The sequence below is a fragment of the Erpetoichthys calabaricus genome, chromosome 12 (assembly GCF_900747795.2).
Source record: "Erpetoichthys calabaricus chromosome 12, fErpCal1.3, whole genome shotgun sequence".
NCBI classification, from domain to species: domain Eukaryota; kingdom Metazoa; phylum Chordata; class Cladistia; order Polypteriformes; family Polypteridae; genus Erpetoichthys; species Erpetoichthys calabaricus.
The window spans coordinates 19286283-19303225 of record NC_041405.2 but is presented as its reverse complement, the minus strand read 5'-3'; the positions used below and the strand labels follow the sequence as shown (position 1 = coordinate 19303225).

Genomic DNA, 16943 nt, shown 5'->3' with positions numbered 1-16943 from the left:
CTTGCCCACAAATTCTGACTCATCAGAGGTTTTATTGTCTTTGGACGCAGAAAGCATTTTTGAAAGAGTCGGATGGAAGTATCTATTTATGACGATACACAGATTTGGGTTTGGCCCAAATATATTTGCATGTATTAAACTACTTTATACTAGTCCAGAAGTCTTAGTCAGCATTAAAAACAGATTACTTCATACTAGAATCAGTTACTCAACAAGAGCACCCAATGATTTTTACATTAGCCGTCAAGACGTTGGCAGTATATCAGATGCAATATTATCTCTACCATTTGTCTTAGACATGTTAGGGGAATTTCATAAGATGGCTGGTTTCAAAATTCCCAAGAAATTATCTAACACTTCATATTAAATTTTATAGCTATTCACTTATAATATCAAAAGAGATTAAATATGTGGGGATAAACATTAGAAGAAAATGTAAAGATCTCTTTCAATACAATTTTGGAAATACTATGGATAAACTAACACAAGATGTTAACAGATTGTTCAACTTCCTTCTCACCTTAGCAGGGTGAATTGGCAGTGTTAAAATGAACATCCTCCTAAGCTTCTATATTCTGAGTATCCATACACTGTATTCATAAACAAATCATTCTTTAAGAAATTACACTCAATTATGACATCATTCATTTAGAATTCAAAATAGCCACATAAAAGGCGACTCTAAAAAGATCTCAAGTAGAAGGTGTTATAACACTATCTAACTTTAAATTTCACTACTGGGTAGCAAATATTAACATAATAATCTTGGAAATCAACAGTAATTAATGAATCCACATCGGCCTGGCTTCCAATGAAAAACAAATCCTGTCCTAAATCTATTTTTTTATGCCCTGCTTTCACCAATTTATCATTAATCCAGTCATCCACCAATTACCCTAGGTTCTTGTCTATAAGCCGGACTCGTGTATAAGCTGGAGACCAAAAATCATACGAATTTTTAAAATAAAATCTTATCATAGATAAGCCGGACTCATGGATAAGCCGAACGTACTATAACCTATAACTAATAGAAGGGAGGGAGGTCAGTGGTCTCACTCGCACCCATTTAATTTCTTTAAGGGGGGAGAGAGTGTGAGATATTGCCGTCTCTCTCACTCCCCGCATGGCGCGGTTGGAGCGGCCGGAGCGCGTTCTTTCTGCTCTGGGCGTCGCTGAGTCAACACGCGCGCGTAGCGGTCATTTAAATTGTGATTTTATATGTAAGCATATTTAAATATATATCGCAGATTTTTTGCTGGTTCGCGGATTTCTGCGGACAATGGGTCTTTTAATTTCTGGTACATGCTTCCTCAGTTGGTTTGCCCAGTTGATTTCATACAAGGGACGCTATTGGCAGATGGCTGAGAAGCTACCCAACATACTTTTCTCTCTCTCTCTCTTGCGCTGACTTTCTCTGATCCTGACGTAGGGGGTGTGAGCAGGGAGGCTGTTCGCACACCTAGACGATACGGACGCTTGTCTAAAAATGCTGAAAGATTATCTTCACGTTGCTACCTTCTGTGTGCAGCTGCTTCGTGAAGCGACATGCTGCACGGTGCTTCGCATACTTAAAAACTCAAAGGGCACGTATTGATTTTTGACTTTGTTTTTCTCTCTCTCTCTCTCCCTGCTCCTGACGGAGGGGGTGTGAGCTGCCACCTTCAACAGCTTTGTACCGGCGGTGCTTCGCATACTTAAAAGCCAAACAGCCCTATTGATTTGTTTGCTTTCCTCTCTGTTTCCTTTGAAGAGGAAGATATGTTTGCATTCTTTTAATTGTGAGACGGAACTGTCATCTCTGTCTTGTCATGGAGCACAGTTTAAACTTTTGAAAAAGAAACAAATGTTTGTTTGCAGTGTTTGAATAACGTTCCTGTCTCTCTACAACCTCCTGTGTTTCTGCGCAAATCTGTGACCCAAGCATGACAATATAAAAATAACCATATAAACATATGGTTTCTACTTCGCGGATTTTCTTATTTCGCGGGTGGCTCTGGAACGCAACCCCCGCGATGGAGGAGGGATTACTGTATAAACCGGACTTATGTATAAGCCGATATTCTATTTTTTCATTTTCACAACTTTTTTCCTTAGATAAGCCGCGGCTTATAGACAAGAACTTAGGGTACTTCAAATGTGGAGCCTATGCAGAACACAGTTCAAGGTATAAAACCTGTTGCTCCTATACACAATAATCACCTTTTCCATCCTTCTCAGTAGTGATCAGTAGTGGTGCCTAGATTTCATAGAAGGGTAGGCCTAATGTTATTTTTATTACTGTTAAATAAAAAATGAGTGAATCTGTCCTCAACTGGATTATTACAAAAATCACATCTTTTGATATTCCATATTCCCCCCACACACTATTATCCGCTGTATCAATGAGTTGCAAAGCTGTGCGTCTTAACAGAAGTTGGAAACTGTAATACAGACTGAATTGGTGGCTCATAGATATCAGACAAATCCGTGACCTGGCTGATTCTTTAGTGTTTGGTGGTTGGACAGTTGCAGATTTTCCAGCACATTCAGTAACAGCATTGGTAGCACACGCATCAGTAAAGTGAACACAGCTAGAGGCAGGGTTTCCACTCGCCATTCTGGCATCACCAAAATTTTCAATGCCAACATCAGACTTATTTTGCAGTTCTAGTTGTTTCCTTTCACTAACAAACCCTAATATTGCTGTTTGTCAAGATATTGTTCATGTTTCCCTCCAACAAGACTAAGACCAACAGCCTAGTGATGGACGATTCCTAAAATAATTCATTCTTTCTGAACTACTCTTTTCAGTGAATCATATGAATCGATTTAGTGCAGCTCTAACAGAAGTGCTAACGCAATGTTAGTAGTTGATAGCAGGCTCCTGTTAATAACATGTGTTTTGAGTAGCTGTCATTGGCAACATTTTAAGTCTATCTTATTCTCTAAATCTTGTTATGCATGTGCTTTTTAAAAACGTTTTAAGAGTTAAATGAACTTTTCTAGTGATTTTGCTGTATAAGTTTATAATCAACTGATATTTTAATCAAAGGAGTTGTGCATTAAAATGCACATATGCAGTAGAAGCTAATTTTCATTTCAGGAAAAAAATGTACAAAACCTAAGCTATAGGGTGAGCAAATGAGAAATGTGGGTGGTCCGGGCCGAATACCGGGGTCAACCCTGGTCGCAACAAAGGGAAGAGTGTAAAGCTGCAAAGGGATCTTATTGTCAGGATTAGGCATGGAGCGAAGTACACCTGGGAGGAGATCACAGTTTGGAGATGAGGGCAACTTGATTTTGTTTTATACAGGGGCTATATTAATGTTTATGTTAAATTCACTTAAGTGTTTGCTTATTTTCAATAGAATAAAAGTTTTTAATAGATACTTAGAATATGGTATAATCTTTTATCCCCTGTAAGTTAACATGAAATAGAACTTTCTTAGCTATACAGTGGAACCGAAGCAATGTCCCCAATAGGATTGTATGTAAATACAATTAATCCATTCCAGACCATACGAACTGTATGTAAATATATATTTTTTTAAGTTTTTAAGCACAAATATAGTTAATTATACCATAGAATGCACAGCGTAATAGTAAACTAAATGTAAAAACATTGAATAACACTGAGAAAACCTTGAACAACAGAGAAAACTAACACTGCAAGAGTTCGCGCTATAGCGCTACCAACCACTCGCTAAAAACACTTTTTTTAATGAGTTTTAAGCACAGGGAAAAAAATGAAAAATTGAAAAAATCAGTAATTTAATAAACCACCAAGAAAAGTGTAAACAGAAGTGAAAATAACAACTTCTCTGCCTTATGTGTCCAGCCCTCTCTTTCTTGTACGCACCTGTGTATGTGTGTGTCTCTCTCGCACACTACTTCTGCCCACAATGAGCATAAAATAATGCTATATGGGCTTGCCAATGCACCTGCACTTTTCCAAAACGTTGTCAATGCATTTTTTTGTAATTTAGTGGGCATGACAGTCTTAGTTCATCTTATATATAAACATCTACACCTGGAAGTGGGTGTGTGTGTCTGTCCGGCCCAGAAGTCCAAGGCTACAGCATGAAGCTCAAAGAAAGCAACTCTGTTGCCAAAGTGAAACCGCCAAGAAAAGAGAAACTTGTTTAGCCGCTAATGCTCAACCGATGGGATTAATTGATTGAAGTGCCAGAATCCACGGTTTCTGGGAGCTCTGACGTTTTACAGCATGGGCTTACACAGCTAGTACTAAATAATTAAAAAGTTTGGGTGATGTTATCTTTCATTTGAGATATACATTGAAAAGACTCAGACAATATAAATTCTATTCAAAGTTTTTCTCTGCAGAAGAGGTCATCTGGAAATAAAAAGGCAGGTGTTTGGTGTCTGGGCAAAGTCCAGTAGAGCTGCTTTCAGTTTTCAAAACTAGCGTGTAAGTAAGCAAATGTCAGAAAAGAAAGATGAACATGGGATTGAAAATAAGAATCATGAAAGGATAGAAACTATTTGTTCCGGCAACATCAGATGAAGATAGTATCAAACTCAGATAGGTCAGCAGTACACTGAGGGTTATACTCAGGCACATGTCCATACTTAACTATAATTGGCTGAATGAGAAACACCACTTGGCATAACACAAATTTCTTAATGGAATGGAAGAAAAATGACAATACCATGAAAAAATGAACATCTATTTTGAAAGAGCAAATATATTTCACAGAAATCATTGGCTGGCCATGGTACAAACAAATTCTTCTAGTGCTGTGACATGACAACAATGACCACAGAATGAAAATGCCTTTCAGAACTGCCTATGAATTTTTGACATAACTCACTACAGCTACAGTACATTAACCTGCAAATAAAATAATCTTAAGGCAGACCATAATTAAGGTACTCTATGATCATGTTAATTAGTATGAGACCATTTTGATACCTTCTGACATAGTCACCTAATAAAATGTTGTATACTCATGAAGGTGCTCTTAAGAAGACCCTGAACCCAGAATAACACCTACACTACATACCATAACACAATAAGAAAGGGTTTCATTATAGTGGAAGAATAATTTTCCAAGAGGTACAAGGTAAATTAAAATAGAAAACATTTGCTGGAGTAAAACATGAGTATTTCTTTTTAAGTTTATAAAGCTTACATGCATTTCAGTTATTGTAAGCCTAATTCAATTCTAAAATTAATATTTCACAAACACTGCAAAACCCAAAATAATTCAAAACATCAGGTGCCATAAAAAAGGAATTACCTCATTCTGAAAAGCTCAAACATTAACAATTGAAATAGAAGATTAAATTGTGAATTGATCTCATTTTCAGATTTGATTATGCAGTGTGCAACAAATATAACAAGAAATAAATACATCAATGCAAATTCATAATTTAAATGGTTGTGTGGACATATTTGTGATTTATTTTGTTATTTTTATTTATTTATATAAAGATCTGACTTCTACTCATACATAAATACAAAAGTATTTTAGCTTGTACTACGAAACGTATAAAAATGTGTTAGTTTTAGGACTAGGCCACTTTCCAATGTAAACATTCAGAGGCCACTACTGGACAAGGCAGAGCTGAGAGTTAAGCATGAGATTTTAAAACAACCAGGAATGTTTTGGTTATTGGGGACAAGAAAAAAGAAGGGGCCATTGAGACCATTAATAATGTGCTGCCTACCTAGATCTTTGTTTTAAAAGGTTAAAAAAGCATTTACAGTAAAGATAAGGGTTATTTTTCCTAGGGTATGTTTTCCTTCAAACACCTGCTTTGAGGTTTATGTGCCTGTAGTCTTTCAGTTGAGTAAGACACACAAAAAACTATTTTTCAAGGGAGTGTGTGCTCCTTTCAAAATACAATCTAGTAAGTACAATTGAAATTTTTGGTATATTTTTGTTTTAGTCATTAAACTCTTGTAAATTTTAGGATTGGTTTATGTTTTAGCTTGTCTAAATGTCTGTGAACCATCTCTTATTTGTAATCACTTTCCTCTGTTTTCTTTATGGCTGTTTGGTATTGCTTTAACTGCTGTATTAAGAAGTCCAAAATTAAAGAAAGGGGTTTTATTTGAACAACACATACAAATTCTACATCATATTCATAAACATCCTGCGGTGGGTTGGCACCCTGCCCAGGATTGGTTCCTGCCTTGTGCCCTGTGTTGGCTGGGATTGGCTCCAGCAGACTCCCGTGACCCTGTGTTCGGATTCAGCGGGTTGGAAAATGGATGGATGGATGGATGGATATTCATAAACAAAATAATCTATCCTAATAAAAGGACAACTGTCTGTGCATCTGTACGGACACATGGCACTGCACTGCAAACATTAATATATCCCAACAGAAAGTAACTGCTGGATGAATAAAAATCAGCTTATCCACCTTAATAAAAGGACAAGTGTCTGCGTCTGTATTTATGTGTGTCCTTCCAGTTGCTATGTCTCTGTTATAAACCATTTGGTATGGGTTTCGTAAAAGTAGTGCTAATGTTTGTAATGAGCCACCTGCAGGAATGAATAATGCAGTGCATTTTATTATTACAAATGTTTGTGATGCACCATCGGTTGGAGTGACAAATGCAATGATTTTATTATGTTTGTGACACGCCATCTGTTAGAATGACAAACATAATGTATTTTATCACTACATGAATTACAAAATACATCTAAATAGATGGTGCACTGCAAATGTTACCTCTGAACTTTACATTAATTACTTGCATTTTGTCCCATCTTAGATGGTTAGCACATCTAATAATTGATAAATTGCACAATTCCAAGTTAAAATGCAGTACTGATATGGCAGATGTGGTAAAGACAGAACGTGTTAATTTAAACTCACCACTTCCATAAAATCTGTCCAACCACTTGTAATACTGACCTATAATATAAAAAGAGAAAATGACATATAATCAATCAGTCATTGATAAGACACATAACTAAAAATGTCATTTGATTACTAGAATAACACAATTCCTATTAAATACAGTAACAGAAAAGAAAAAAAACAGAAAGAGAGAGAGAGAGATAGAGCAGACAAGAACTGCAAATAATCGATATCCATTCTCTCACACTGAAGAGCAAAACTTCTTTAATGAATTGCACGTTTCTTTATGTAGTTGACAGTCTTCACCACAACTGTCATGACATCACACTGTTGTAGTGACATTATGTTAATGAATGAAAGTGTATGCACTTTGTCTCCAGTGCCCTTTCTTGAATTTGTTTGACATCATCACAATGTATATCCATCATTGATGCAGCGCTGTTGGTGCAAGCGCCCACACAATGCTTCTTAATGATTCCTTTCTCTGTGAAGTAATCATCAATACATTGTACTATCTCTTCTGCCATTGTTTTGGTCAGATGTTCCTTGCAAAAAGAAATATCTTCTTGAAGATTGTCATGCCATCTATTTTTCACAAAAGCCAACAATAAAACTGCATTGCCGAAGTTTGTGGACACATCCAGGTGTATGACAAAATAAGTGTTTGCCTTTATTCTCTCCACAAGTTGACTTTCTGTTTCACCACCCAAATCATAAATTCTCAGTCTCAGTGTGTTGTTCAATAGTGGTATGGACTATATTTTAGGTGCCGCATATTCCCCCATTACCTCTCAACACACATCCAGTGCACTAAGCACGATTAGATCCTCTCCTATTGTGATGGATTTCTTAATAAAAGCTTTTTGATAAGTTATTATGTATTGAGCTTTGAAAACAGCTTCCAAGTGTGTTGTTAACATACCTATGGGTTTCTGTTGTGTCACAACCCGTCTTAATTTCTTTGAAAATATTCTTTAGTTTTTCCAACATACCCAATATGTTTTGTGTTTAAATGTCAAGTCATCTTTGATGGTTTTAAAGCACACTGTGCATTTGTTTAGCATTGCTGCCTGCCATTGTGAATACATATTTGATGTATTCAGGGTTGCATTTTTAGACCACACATTTTATTAACTTAGCTGGTTCTGAAGAATCACTCTCTTCACATTTGCTCTTTAAAAACCTGATCTATTGCTTGTTTTTGTGATGGGTTACTGTGTTGATTAAGTAGCAGAGTGGATTTAGAAAATGGATGGATAGCTTTTAAGCAGTCATCTTGCAATTCCTTCATTTAAGCAATACTGTTAAGGCCCACTGGGTGGTGCTGTGCTCCACACTGGTTCAAAATCACTGGCCTACTGTTCTTAATGATTGGCTTTAATTGTCAATAGTTTTCTTACTGAACAAATTTTTATATATTGATGTTGCCTTGGTGGGACACATTATTTTAGCATTTCAAAAACCTACGAATGTAGAAGGCTTAGGTATCATTGCCGTAATTGGTTTGTATTTCTATATATGGAAAAACATAAAATTAGTAACGAAAATCTAGGCTGATTCTTAGAGGACGCTTGTATACTAGCGTTCCTCTTCCACCCCTCTTCTTCTTGAGGTACTGTCACCAGAGCAGCCTTATCAGAGAAGCTGGACACAAATCAACTTATTTATATTTAACAGTAATATTGTCATGAAATATGGTGCAGTGGAATAATTTACAGTTTACTATGTCATGTTGTTAATCTTATTGATGGACTACAAAGTTTACTTGTCCTGCAGCTACAGAAATTGCTGAAGTAATAAATTTTATTAAATTGCTTCAAATATCATATCTATAGTGTTTTCAATCGCACAAAACTCGCAGTTATTCCCAGTATCAAATATGACATCAATGGGATTAAGTAATTTGAATACATTTTAAACTTCAGTTTAAAATACTGTTATTGATTAAATGGTAAGCCATTTATATTTCCAGCTTTTTTTAAGTTTTTTTTTTTTTAATTATTGGTAAATTTTCATTTTTGGCATTAAGGTTCTATGAACCTTCTTGTGAATTGTTAAAAAAACATCCTTAATTACTTCTAGAACACTTAAGCACATAAACTTGCCACTTCATGTAATATTTTTAAACTAAACAGCTATAAACTATATGCTCAGATAATATCAGCTGTCAAGGCCTGTCAATCAATCAAATTTTTATTTTACTTTATATTACACTACTCATATACTGTACCATCACAAGTCACTTTATGAAGTAAACAAATTAAGCAGCTTTACATAACTTTACATATACAGTTTTGTATGTTAAATCTAAACTGTAATATAAGTAAAGATCTACTGAATAATACAGTGAAGCAGATGAACAGCCCTATAGATAATGTGGTGTAGTTCAACAGTCATTAGAGAGAAGAAGAATATTGTTAACAGTCAATCACTTCTCTGGCAAGCTAAATCTGTTATTTTGCTCCTGATTCTGTTCAGATTTACTCCTGAACCTGAGATCCCTGATTTGGCAAGTGACTCTTGATGCTGAATCGAAAATGCAAGGTATGGATTGAGACATGATCGATCTCATTTTGAGTTTCTTAGCAAAAAAAGTTAATGTTTTATGGACAGTTATTCCCTGTATCCTGTGTTAGGTAATTCTTGTGGTTAATGCAGAGTTGTGCATTATGTATATGTCTTGTACAGCAGCTTTCCATAACTTTGCGTATAAGGTGTTATGTATGGGTCCCTGAGGATCACCATCCGGACTCTATTACGTGTGTCATCATACTGCGCGAGGACTAGAGGGGGTGTGGTCACTAGCCTTGTCATCTGTTTTGGTATCCACAGCACCGAGAAACTGCCCATAGAGGGCAACAAAGCTCCCCACCACCAGTGTCCCAGAGGCCCTGCCATTGCGGACTGAGATACTATAAAATTTATACAATCACAGAAAAGAACATCTCACTTTAGGGAGAAACCTCCACATGACACAACTCTCTGTGACTGACCCGCTCAGACGATGTCCTTTTTCTAATGTGCCTAGTTGGCTGAGACTGCAATTAAAAAGCCTGATTTTTGTTGTGCCACCAAGCGTGTATCTGTGTTCAGTTTTGTGGACTATTGCATTCAATGGGATGGTCTGGTTGGCACCCCAACTTTTCTTTGGGACTCCAGTCATCCTTCCATTTATCACAATGGTTTTGCATATAAAATGTTCAGTGTATATTGTACGGTTTCTAAACTCATTTGGGACCCCCCCCAACGGGACGACATGCCAAAGAGCTTCCCAAAACGCAATCACCGCATCTAGGGAAGACAGCTTATCCATTGCCGGGGAAACCGCGGGCTCCCAATGCTTTAGCAGTTTGCAGCTAAAGTAGATGTGAGTTGATCACAGTCATGCTGTAAGCGCTTGCCATCAATGGGTGATGAAAGGAACATTATAAATGCAAGGAACAGGATTACTTGGCCACTAACCTGACCACGACCCTGCCTGATTGCTGTGTCTGTGTATAGGACAATAGCAGATCCCGCTACAATAAATAACTGTGCTGTTCCTGTTTCAAGCTGAATAAAGTTGGTTTTGCTAAAGTACTGAGTTTCAGCCTTGTGTTTTGGGGTGCAAGACAGGGACTCACACGTCACATGGTACCAGGAGTGGGGTCCTTGAACCAATGGATCCCCAAGAATTACAGCAAAAACCAATTAAGATGAGGCTCCGGCGGTCGCCGCTGGTTAGGCATGGCCATGAGATGTGCTGCCAAAGATGGCTCTATCAGATGACCCTGAGTGTTTCCTATTCTGCTTAGAACATATGTCAACTTTGATGCACTAAGACAGGGGAGCCTAGATAGCTATTTTAGCCCTATTTTTAACCGGAGAAGCCCTCCAAGCCATATGTAATGTCCCCCCTGAAAGGCTTGATAATTATGACTACATGATGCAACAGATTCTCCTCCGCACGGCTGTGAGTCAAGGGGTGCCAGTTTCGGCCGTGGCATATTGATCAGGATCATCCTGTATGAGGACAGATCCAGGGCTTAGTAGACCTGATTCAAAGCTGGATCCATGGAGACCCTTTCAAACACATTGTGGAGAAGCTCGCTATTGATGCAGTCCTATCAGGGATAGACGAGAGACTCTGTAAGGAAATGCTGCAGAACGATTTCCACTCGCTGTTGGATCTGACCCAACGATTAGAGGAGGCACAAGCCACCTGGAAACAATGGGGCTATCCAGGGTTGACCCTGATTTTTGATCCAGCCAGCACAGACCTTCAGGGTCGCCAGTGCCATGAGTAGAAGACGCTAGAGTGTGAACACCATAGTGCAGACTAAACACAGTTGCTTTTGCTGTGATCAACTGGGACATCTGGCTCAAGAGTGTCACCTCCCACCTGCACAAACAATGGCTATCGGTCTGGGCCAGATATGCGGCTCTTACATTTCCCCTGAGATGTTAAAGGAGGACAATTTTAAGGTTGCTATTATGTTGGCTGGACGAGAATGCTTAGCACTGTTGGACTCTGGTAGTGACCTCTGTGTAGTCCGCCGTGACTTGCTCCAGCAGACCCCAGAAATTTAAAGGGAGGAACTTTAAGGTTTGGACTGCCATATCTGACACTTCACCCTGGCCACTACTAATAAGAAAAAGGAATGCCCTCTTCCCACGGGTCTTGACCGCCTGCAGAGGGCCTACACCCGTAGTGGATAGAGAGGGGCTCGCCACAGACAATGTCAGTTAAAGAAATGGGTTTGAAATGGAACCGGAGTTGTCCAGTGAGCTGGAGGATGAATCATCATCCTCAAGAGAAAACCCGAGACAGCTGCCAAAGTTTTCCATGCCGTCGCAAGCAACAGCCTCCACAGACCAGATACTCAATACGGAGTTGGACAAAGACGAAATAGCAGTGGGAGGTAAGTGCGATTTTGAATCAAACACAGAGGAAGCAGAGACTGTCATCCAGGTGGAGTTTACTCGCCTACAGTGCTCCGATAACAACTTGGATTTTGCATTTAGACAAACCTACGTCGCAAATGACTCTTATTATCGGGAGAGAGAGGACCCGAATTTTAAAACACCTCATTTTTTACTTAAGGATGGTTTTCTGCAGCGGGTGATTTCTGATTGCATGGGTGATGGGCGTATCAAGCAGTTGGTAGTGCCAAGTGAGCATAGAGAGAAGGTTTTAAAAATCACTCACAGTCATGCTTTGAGGGGTCACCTCGGCATGAAAAAGACAAGGGAACACATTTTGAAATGCTTTTATTGGGTGAATATGGGCTGTGATGTGGAGTGATTTTGTAAGGCATGTCCCGTCAAATAGTTTCCGCTCACAGGCCCGCCAGGGAACCCCTTGTACCGATGCCTATTTTAGACATCCCCTTTGAGAGGGTGAGATTAGATATTGTTGGCCCGCTTCTCAGGATTAAAAGTGGCTTACAGTAGATGCTTGTGTTAATCGATTACGCCTCAAGAAATAGCAGTGCTGCGACGGGTGAACGCACGAACTATTGCAAAAGCACTCTTGAATATGTTCACACTTATTGGTATCCCTTACAAGATTCTCACTGATCAGGGCACACCCTTTATGTCTCGCATCATGAAGCAGCTATGCGAAGGTTTCGGAATTAAGCAGTTACACTCCACGGTCTATCATCTGCAGATGAATGGCCTGACTGAACAATTTAATAAAACCCTAAAACAGATGATTCGGCAGATAGCCCATGATGATCCAACTTCCTGGGATACTGTGGTACCTTTCCTCCTCTTTGCTGTTCGGGAGGCCCCACAAGTGTCGATTGGGATGAGCCCTTTTGAACTATTATTTGGCCAGTGACCACACAGGGTGTTGGACATTATTCAGGATGAATGGACGGGAACTCATGAAACGCCCCCTGGGGGGAGGTTTGTCGACCAAGTCATTTTGCTGCAAGAGCAGATTGTCAGGTTGTCCTCTATTATGGTGGAGCATCAGCAGCACAAGCAGGACACACAAAAATGTCATTATGACAAGATGAGTAAACTCCATGAGTTTAAGAAGGGTGATGGCATGCTGGTGTTGATCCCATCTGACCACATAAAGGGCCGGCAGTGGTAGAAGAGCGTATGTCCCCTGTGAATTATAAAGTCATAATTCCTGGGCAGCGGAAACCATACAAATTTTGCATGTTAATCTTTAAAAGGAGTGGCACAACTGTCACGAAGTCCTGGGGCCTCATGTATAACGCCGTGCGTAGAACTCACACTATAACATGGCGTAAGCACAAAAGCGGGATTGTGCGTATGCACAGAAAAATCCAGATGCAGGAATCTGTGCGAACGCATACTTTCATGTTCTTCTACTACATAAATCCCGATTTGCGTGAAAAGTAACGCACGTGCACGCGCCTTCTGTCCCGCCCCAACTCCTCCCAGAATTACGCCTCTTTGAATATGCAAATCAATATAAATAGCCTTCTGTGAAAAGACAATGGGAAAAGCACGGGAGAAAATATAAGAATTTCAGCGAATACCAAGTGGAGGCAAAGGAAAAACGTACTATTTGTTGGTTTAAACAGTGGTATAATCAACAAAAGGAAGATGATCGAGTGACAGAGTGTCGGAGAAACTCGAAGGCTCAACTTCACAAAGTCGCACAGTGCCCGAAATAATAAAGAAATCACATATCAAAGTCGCCGTGAAAAGGCAAGTCGTAGCCCACCGTCTGAGTGTCATATGAAAGCTTATTAGGGTACAGACAAAAAAAAGGCACACAGTGGGGAAAAAAGCACGAAATGTCAACTTTAATCTCGAAATTTCCACTTTAGTCACGTAGTTTATTTTGCCATTAAAGTAGAACATCATAAACTTCATCTTAAAATCGTTTAATTTACCAGTTTCTCAAATCCCATTGTAACTAAAGTGGCATGTTAAATGCTTTGTTCTGTATTTGATCTTCTATGTGCTCTATGTGTATGAATCACTACCTGCTTTTTAAACGGGCTTTCTCTTTCTCCGACAGGACACATAATCCATTACATTCTTGATATTACAGCTCTCTGAATAATTAAAATACTGAGATGTATACGTGATATCTTTTTCATGATGATAGGAATGAAAGTATGTTATTAAACATGGGAACACGGTGGCGCAGTGCTTGTTCATGTCTCACGCAAGAGGCTTGCTGCGCCATGCGCAACCTTCAATGAAATAATTTATCACAGCAGTACTGTCTCTTTCAAACGTACTAACCTCCAATTCCTGTCCTTACTTTTCTTTCTCCAAAAACTCAATCGCCACACAATAAGCTATGTAATAGACGTGAAGCCATCTGTAAGCTTAGAACTTCGATTCTTCAAAACTTTTAAGGAACATTGAAATATCTTAGTAGTACGTGTTTAATTATTATATCCGTCTATCTTTCCAGTGTCGCGTCAGCACCAGCAATAATACAGCGCAAGGCAGGAACAATTACTGAACTAGCTAGCGCTGCGGCACCGTGTCCTCACATGTTTAATTATTAACAATACAGATTATTTAAATGAAGTTAAAGTTTTATCTGTATAATATAATCAACATGTTTTGCTGCATTTCGTCTTAGAAATGAATACCGTCATCACATGTAAATACGCGCTTTATAAAGTGGCGCAGGTTGTGCAATATTATAACTGTAGTGCAAGTTTACAGTGGGGTAATTGTACTTATAAGTCCAAACATTTCTACAAGGAGCACTTGATGGACTGATTTAGTGCGTTTAGAGTTCTTGGGATGAAACTGTTTCTAAACCGCGAAGTCCGTACAGGGACTAAAGCGTTTGCTGTGGCTCAGGCAGCATCTGCTTCATGCTGTGTACCGATAATTCTCTTTCCAATCAGCTGCTGCTGTGATTTCCCACTCAGATACAGTGATATAAATACTCCGAGTGGTGCAGTGAGAGTAATGTGGGAAAAGATGATCTGCTGTGGCAACCCTTAACGGGATCAGCTGAAAGAAGATGCAGTGAGAGTTACAACGCTAAAGCAGTTATGGTATTTGGAATACTATGGCTATTCCCTGGACCATTATATTGCTGCAGGTTAATTACAATCAGATGCATTACACTAATAAACAATATGCAGTTAATTTCAGTGTATTTATAAAGCCGTGCCAGGAATGTGGATTTAAGAAAGAAAGGGTGATCACACAGGAACAGTAGCACTGCTTTGACACTGGGTGCCGCCAGTCTGCAAAACCGGGCGGATAAATTGTGTACGCCAAGGAATGAGTTACCGTGGAAATGTGCGTGGCTTTACGCCAAGTTTAGGTTTTATACATCGCGATTTGAGCGTGGAAAGGTTCGTACGCAACATTTCTGTGCGTACGCACCGTTTATACATGAGGCCCCTGGTCACTGCTGCAGCTGCATCCAAGACTGAGGTCACTATTGGGGACCTGACACCCAGAAAGCGGAATTACTATTGCTGATCGAGGGGAACTTGGACGTCTTCTCAGCCACACCTGGCCGGATGACAATTGCAGAACACAGGATTGTCACTCCACCCAGTTTTACTACACAGGTACTCCCATATCGCCTACCAGAGGCAACAAGGAAAGTGATACATGAGGAAGTCCAACAGATGCTTCAATTAGACATTATTCGGCCAAGCAAAACTGAATGGAGGGGGCCAAATTGTACTCATTTCAAAGTCTGATGGTTCGGTTCAGTTCTGTATTGATTTTAGGCATTTGAATAAGATTTCCAAGTTTGATGCATACCAGATGCCGCATGTAGACGAGTTGTTGGAAGAGCTCGGGCAGGCTTCATATGTCTTCACCAGTGACATCATGAAGGGTTATTGGCAGGTCCCCTTGGTGGAGTCCAGTTGCGAGAAAACCATGTTTGCCACTCCGGACGAGTTGTTTGAATTTACAGTACTCCCTTTTGGTCTCCATGGCACACCGCTGACCTTTCAACGAATGATGGACCAGATCCTACGTCCCCATTCCACGTACACAGATGTCAATCTTGATGATGTGGTCATTTTTAGTAATGACTGGGAATCTTATCCACCTTTGGGCAGTGCTTGACAGTTTACAGCTGGCGGGATTGTTGGCCAACCCGTAGAAGTGCAAGCTGGGTATGTCTGAAACCCACTATCTAGGATATTCCATGGGAAGGGTTTGCTCAAGTCTAAAATGGACAAGATGGGGGAGGTGCTTGCATATCCCATCCCAAAACACAGAGGCAGGTTCATGCCTTCCTCGCACTTAAAGGGTATTGCAGCCAGTTCATTCCCAATTTTGCGCATCAGGCCAATCCCCCCACCCAGCCCCCCCCCTTCACTGACTTGACATAGGGCAGAAAGAATCGTAGTGTTGTCTGGACTAATGCCTGTGAGAGAGCTTTTGCGGACCTAAAAGCCGCTTTAGCATCATTCCCAGTTCTGTGCAATCCAGGCTTTTTTAAAGGAATTTATTCTGCAAACAGATGCTAGCACTTTAGGTTTTGGAGCAGTGTTCTTGCAATATTTTGAGAGGGAACAGCACCCCATCACATTTCTCAGCAGAAAGCTGCTACTCAAGGAACGTAATTATTTAACAATTGAAATGGAGTGTTTAGTGATTAAGTGGGCGGTGGAGGCCCTCCGTTACTATCTCTGGGGAGGACGATTTACCCTGGTGACTGACCACGCCCTGCTGTAATGGCTGTACAAACAGAAGGATACAAATGCCCGGCTCACCCAGTGGTCTATCTGTTTACAGGCTTTGCTTTTGAATGTCGCCAACATCCCGGTGTTGCACACATCGATGGTGATGTTCTCTCCTGCCTAGCCAAGCCCGACTTGGATGCTCACTTTGCCCACACCGGTGTAGACAAAGCTGAGGGGGGAGATGTAAGGTTTCTAAACTCTTTTTGGACACCCCCTAATGGGATGACACACTGAAGAGTGTCCCGAAGTGCGATTGCCCGGTCTGTGGAAGACAGTTTATCTGTTGCCGGGGCAACCGCGGGCTCCCAACACTTCAACAGCTCGCAGCTAAAGCAGATCCAAGTTAATCACGGTTGTGCTACAAGCGCTTGCTGTTGATGGGTGATGCAAGGAACATTATAAATGCAGGGAACAAGATTACTTGGCCTCTAACCTGGTCACAACCCTGCCTGATTGCTGGGTCTGTGTATA

The 16943-nt window shown here is 40.0% G+C and overlaps 1 long non-coding RNA gene across 1 annotated transcript in view; it reads right to left on the bottom strand.

Moving 5' to 3' along the window:
• Positions 1-16943, bottom strand: part of LOC114644561 (uncharacterized) — a 204014-nt gene that overhangs the window by 166323 nt on the left and 20748 nt on the right. Inside the window, exon 3 of the long non-coding RNA XR_007936450.1 lies at positions 6832-6870. This is a non-coding gene — a long non-coding RNA (uncharacterized LOC114644561). The remainder of the gene's footprint in view (positions 1-6831; positions 6871-16943) is intronic.